This window comes from Microtus ochrogaster, chromosome 1, assembly GCF_000317375.1.
Source record: "Microtus ochrogaster isolate Prairie Vole_2 chromosome 1, MicOch1.0, whole genome shotgun sequence".
NCBI classification, from domain to species: Eukaryota; Metazoa; Chordata; class Mammalia; order Rodentia; family Cricetidae; genus Microtus; species Microtus ochrogaster.
Genome location: NC_022009.1, coordinates 72,695,876 through 72,701,740, shown reverse-complemented (window position 1 = coordinate 72,701,740; position 5,865 = coordinate 72,695,876). Strand labels below are relative to the sequence as shown.

Sequence of the window (5,865 nt, the reverse complement as noted above, 5' to 3'; positions counted from 1 at the left end):
TGCTTGAGAATCTCTCTTCCATCTGTTGTATTCTGTTGGTGAAACTTGTCCTGGATGTTCCTGTTCAAATTCCTAAAATTTTAATTTTCAGGGGCTGAAGAGATGGCTCAGGGGTTAAGAGCACTGACTGCTCTTCTAGAAGTTCTGAGTTCAATTCCTAGCAACCACACGGTGCCTCACAATCATCTATAATGAGATCTCGTGCCCTTTGCTTGCCTGCAGGCATATATGAAGGCAGAATACTGTATACATAATAAATAAATAAATCTAAAAATTTTGTACTTCAAAATTTTCCTCAGTTTGGGTTTTCTTTGTTGAGTCTACGTCCATTTTGAGAGCTTGAACAGCTTTATTCGTTTCCTTCTACTGTTTGTTTTTCATTCAATTCTTCAAGGGACGTACTCATTTCTTCTTTAAGGACCTATATCATTTTCATGCAGGTAGTTTTGATGTCTTTTTCTTGTATGTCAGCTATGTGGAAATATTTAGGGTCTACTGTAGTAGGACGACTGGGCTCTGGTGAAGACATATTGCCCTGGCCGTATTGATCTGGTTTTTATGCTGGCCTCTCTGCATCTGGAATTGGGATGATTTCTGGGTTTGTTTTTGTTGGGTGTGTATTTTGTTCCTTGGTTTCTGTTTCCTCCCTGAATTTTTTGTGAGTGTGATGCCTCTCTGTTGCCTGGGGGGACATTTTCTTTGGACCTGATAGTTGTGGCTTCTTGGGTTTCTAGGTAAAATGTATTTCTGGGTATTGGGGGTTGAAAATCGGAATAGGGATAGGCTGGAAGTCTGATGGGGTTCACAGGAGAAAGGAGAGCAGACTGTCCCACCAGGATCTGTTTATTTCATCTCCTTGGCACTGGGCGAGACAATGAAGGTAGGTCACCCTAGAGGGTCCGCTATAGTGTTGGGGATGAGACAGGGGTGTTGGATCTAGGGGAACAGACGGAGGAAGGAAGATCTACAGACAGCATATCCATTTCCCTGGTAGGGTTGTTCTGTGTTAGCAGGGAGTTTGGCAGTTGGGGCTGGGATAAACCAAGTGGGGGAGAGAGAGGCTAAGAGGGGAAGGTCTTTGGGATCCACAGGAGGTGCGAGCAGAGGAGGAAGGAAGGCTTCAACAGACATTCTGTTGCAGAGAAAAGGATGGGACTAGGGAATTGGTCTTGGAGGAGAGTAGGGAATGGTGAAGGTCTTTAGTTAGCGTCTCTTTTTCCCTGGCCTACTCAGCTGGTGTCCTCACAGGAAATGTCTTCTGGTGTTGCAGTCTGTAATACTGGGATGAGTTGTGGAAGGAGGATTGGGAAGATCTTTGCAATTCCTTTGGGATAGGGTCAGAGAGGATAGGGAGACCACAGCAGGTGTTCTGCTACAGAGCTGGGGATGAGACTAGGGGGATTGGATCTGGGGGAGCAGAAGGAGAAGTGTGGGTCTGCCTTCAGACTCCTTGTTGCCCTGGCAACAGGGGACTTGTTAGCAGGGCTTGCCAGCTGGGGTTGAGGACTGGGATGAAGCAAGGAGTGAGAGGAGGGATGTTTGTTTGTTTTTAATCTGAAGAGAAGGGCAGTTGTTTTTCAGTATTGAGAATAACTACAGAAAATAGAAACTCAACGTGCTCTTGATTTTGCCTGATTTTAGCAGGAGCTGCTGAGTCCTGTTTCCTGCACAAGCATGTTTCATGACTGTAGCAGGACCTTGTCCTTGTGAATCTGCAGGAATTGTGGTAGTATAAATGATTGAATAATTCAACACAGCTGACAAAAAAAGAGGCACGTGAAGAAGGCCTTTGCCTGATCAGCACTGACGGTGTGAAATCCACGCGCACACAGATGTGCTTCTCTGTGTGTGATGTTTATGCTTGTTGGGTGTAGGAAGCACAATTAATAAAAACCCAGATAGAGAAATTTGGGTTCAACATGAATGTCAGAAAAACAAAGCAGCCAGCCACTGGCTCTTACCTCTACCTCAGTCCGACAGGGCAGTCTTGCCTCCAGGAACCTCAGAATGAGACTGTGTCTGAGAGCTGTCTCTTCCCGTTTTATAATCCTCTCTAGTTCTGGGATTACAGGTGTGTACTGCCTGGTTTCCATGGTAACTAGTGTGGCTTTTGGGATTAAGGTGTGTGTTCCCACTGCCTGGTCTGTAAGGCTGGCCAGTGGGGCTGTTTTACTCTCTGATCTTCAGGCAAGCTCTACTTATTAAAATACAAATGAAATGCCACTGCAGGTGTACATATGCACGCAGGTGCATGTAGAGGTCAGAGGACAACCTCAGGTGTCATGCCTTGGACACAAAACATTACTTTTGTTTTTGTTTTAGTTTTCATTGAGACCAGGAATGCTCCAAATGGGCCAGTTTGACTGTCCAGCAAATCCCAGCCATCTACCTGTCTGTGTCTCCCCAGTACTGAGACAACACGCATGTGTCACTGCGCCCAGCTTCTTTTAAAGTAAGATTTTGGAGTTGAACTCACACCCTAGTGCTTTTAAGGGAAGCAGTTTACCAACTGACTTACACCCTTAACCTCCTCACGGGTTTTCACTATAAGCTGGCCCAGCAGGCCTGTCAAAGCACTGAGAACCAGCCAGCGAGGGCCAGAGGCTTCCAGTCAGACTAGAAAGAATGGGCTGGAGTTCTCTGGGAACTGTCCAGCTTGACAGTGAGGCTGAAGACAAAGCTGAGAAAACCAGACATGGAATTTAAAATGACCATGGGACTTTTTACTGTAATGGGAGATCTCACGTGGCTTACTGCAAGCTAAATTAGCGAACACAGTTGATATCTTAGGGACACAGTTGCACCTTGGCAGTGCTATACCAGATGATCTAAAATGACAGATTCTACCCATTTTGATGATTGCCTCAGGGAAGGCTGAAACGAACCTGGCTCTGTTTCCGCAATATGTTTCTCTAATATGACTTCTTGGTCCACTTCACAGTGGGTTTCTATAACCAGGATGCTGACAGTTTTCTCAGCTACAGCCTTATTTTCTCTACAGTTGCTCAGATACAATTTTTCTGGGTCTTCCAGTCTTTAACCAGTTAAATGCTGAAACCTTCGTCTGTCAGCTGACACTAGGAGGATTTGTAGTATTGGTAATTATTCATTTTTAGTAAGACCCAATGCAGGAGAATACCTTTGTCTTTGTCTGCTATCCAGTTGGTATTCATTCATCTTAAACCACTGTCGTATGGACGCCATTCTTGACCATGTGCTCCTCTCATTTGTGGGTGATGTGATGGTGAAGGACTTAACACCTGTTCTGAAGACCAGAGTTGGGATGTCAAATGCTTCAAGCAAAATGAATACAAAACCTAAGAACTTGATTCTAACAAAGAGACCCATGAAAAGATACGAGAGATATTAATCACCAGGGCACCCTCAGCAAGAGGGACTCATTCCATAGTTCCTGCTTGGATCTGGAAGGTGGGGAGTTGACAGGTTGAGATAATCTCAGGCACTGTCCGCTTCTCATTTCCCATCTGTCTTTTCTGCTTCCTTCTGCATAGGTCTCCTGTATCCTCAGTATACTACCCAACCTCCAGAGTAACTCAGCTTGGGTGGCTCAGTCTATTGTCACCTGTCTAGGGCTGAGACATCTGTGTGAGGCTCTTTAGTGGGCCATCCACCCACCTCACAAGTGCTCCTGAAGTCCCATCACTGGTTGGCTCTGCTAAAGACACAGCTCACCCTGGGGGCTATTATTGGGATGTTCACATTAGAATGTGAGTCTGAGTCTGGCTCCTGGGGGCAGAATTGGAACCAGTGAGGAACAAGTATAAGGAGAGGGAGTCAATTCTATGTGGAGCTTCGTAAACCTGGAATGGATCATAGGCGGAGAGATGGTTAGACTCAGTGACCTTCCAGCCTCCCATCACCCGTGTTTTTATTTTTCTTACCATCATTTTGTTTCTTTCCAGAACTGTCTAATGAAAAATCACCCCTTTATGTTACTATCATAAAGAGCCCTGGAGGTAATTGTAGTGCATTGGAACTAAAAACATGCCCAGATTTCAGAGACAGTAATTTCTTCGCATTAGCTTCTTAACCAAAGTCAATTTAATGTGCGTGCTATTTATACATCAGATTTTGTGGTGGTCAGTAGCAATGCCATTCAAGAAAGGGAATGATACACATAGCATAAGTGAGGTGAGTTAGCAAGCTGCAGCCCACGTCCTCCTTTCAGACGAAGGAAGATAAGTGTCAGAGCGGCTATTACAGAGGACATTCCAGACACTCCAGTGCCACATTTGAATTCAGGCATCAGCTGGGCTGAGTCATGTAGGGCAGATTTTGTGACGACTCCTGTGATATTTGTCTGAGCTGAAACAGTACTCAGTATTCAGTATTCGGCCTTCACTAATCACTCCTTAAGACTTTAACCCTCTGACTAACAAATACAGACAAAATCCACATGTACCGGGGGTATTTCTGTTTCTACTTTCCAATGTGTTGACACAGAAAAGACCAAGAGATGACAACGTCAGAGGACAGTCTCAACTCAAGACCCCTGCCTTGCAGTTTATTTGAGACTGAGCCTTTTGTCTGTGGTTACACGTGCCAGGTTTGTCTGGAGAGGTTGTGGGGTTTGTGTCCCCACCTCCAGTGCCACTGCAGGGGTTCTGGGATTATAGTCACACTCTATAGGCAGCATAACATGGTTCTGGGTCTCCAAACTCAGGGGCTCACCCTGTGTGCTTTTCCACTGAGCCATCTTCCTAGCCTTCTGATCCCAACAGTATTGTCTTCAAATTCACCTAAAGCGCAATTGGGTGGAGGGGCACTTGGCGAGTCCAACCCCACAGGATTCATGGGAAAAGGTCTGAAATTCCTAGCTTCAGTTCTTTTCCCTGTGGGGCTGCAGTTCTGGTAACATCAGCTTTCTAAACAACCCTATCGGTGGGTGAGTTTTACTCTTTCTGATAGAGGAGAGGAATTAAATAAACACACTATTCAAGCGCTCCTGCCTGGTGGATTCCATTTAATTAAGGTTTTGTTTTGTTTAGTTCCATACTACCTTCCCTGTTTTTTTTTTTTTTCCTTACTTCATTGTGTTTAGCAATGCCTTTATTTCTGCTTGCCATCTTTTCCCATCACCTTCAAAACCACCTCTAAAATGGAATGGCCTTACCAAACTCTCTGTTATCTTCGACCTTGATCAAATGCTGAGTTCTTCTTCGTTTGCTCTTCTCAGCCAGTCTTAGATTCTAATGTGTTGATGTGTTTGTAAGAAATGATTCAATACCACGACGTACTGGAGGAGAACAAGATCCAGTCCTCTTCTTTTTTCTTTTCTGATTAGTGTGCGCAATTGTTTGCTTCTATTTAGAAGTAATTCAGATTTCTCTGCCACACTGAAATGTAACTGGAATTAAATTACCCTTTTTTCATTACCCTTGTCCCTTAAATTACTTAAAGTTCTTAGAATTACTAATGCCTGGAAATGCAATAATGTTTGGTTGAAACTAATCATAGAATTTCATACGTATTAAATTCCCTTGTTGATTTTAGGTCAATAATAAAAAGGAAATCTCAGCTTAATAGAATTAACTGACTCCCAATAGTTTGCATTCTTTTGTGGTTTTTTTTTTCCTTCTCAGGGATTTTGGTGGTATTCTCCAGTGACATCTAGTACCTCTGCCTGCTGAAGGGTTTGACCAAGGCAGCTCTCAACTGCTGACATCGTCCTGAGCAAAGGAGGGCATAGAAATCAGGGGAGCCTTGGGAGGCTTCTGACCGGTGGATCTTCTGAAGGTGAGAGTAGTTGACTACATTTCCTCTTTAGTAGTTAGATTAGTGGATCTGTCTGCCATAATCTGCTTCTTCAGAGAATGAATGGGGAACTGTTCCTGAGAATTCTCT

The 5,865-nt window shown here is 44.2% G+C and overlaps 1 protein-coding gene across 21 annotated transcripts in view; it reads left to right on the top strand.

The window, feature by feature from the left end:
- Nucleotides 1-5,865, top strand: part of Nrcam (neuronal cell adhesion molecule) — a 254,523-nt gene that overhangs the window by 54,115 nt on the left and 194,543 nt on the right. For all 21 annotated transcript variants that reach the window (XM_026782354.1, XM_026782345.1, XM_026782356.1 and 18 more), the window contains exon 2: nucleotides 5,604-5,757. The gene's annotated coding sequence lies outside the window, so the exon portion shown is untranslated. The remainder of the gene's footprint in view (nucleotides 1-5,603; nucleotides 5,758-5,865) is intronic.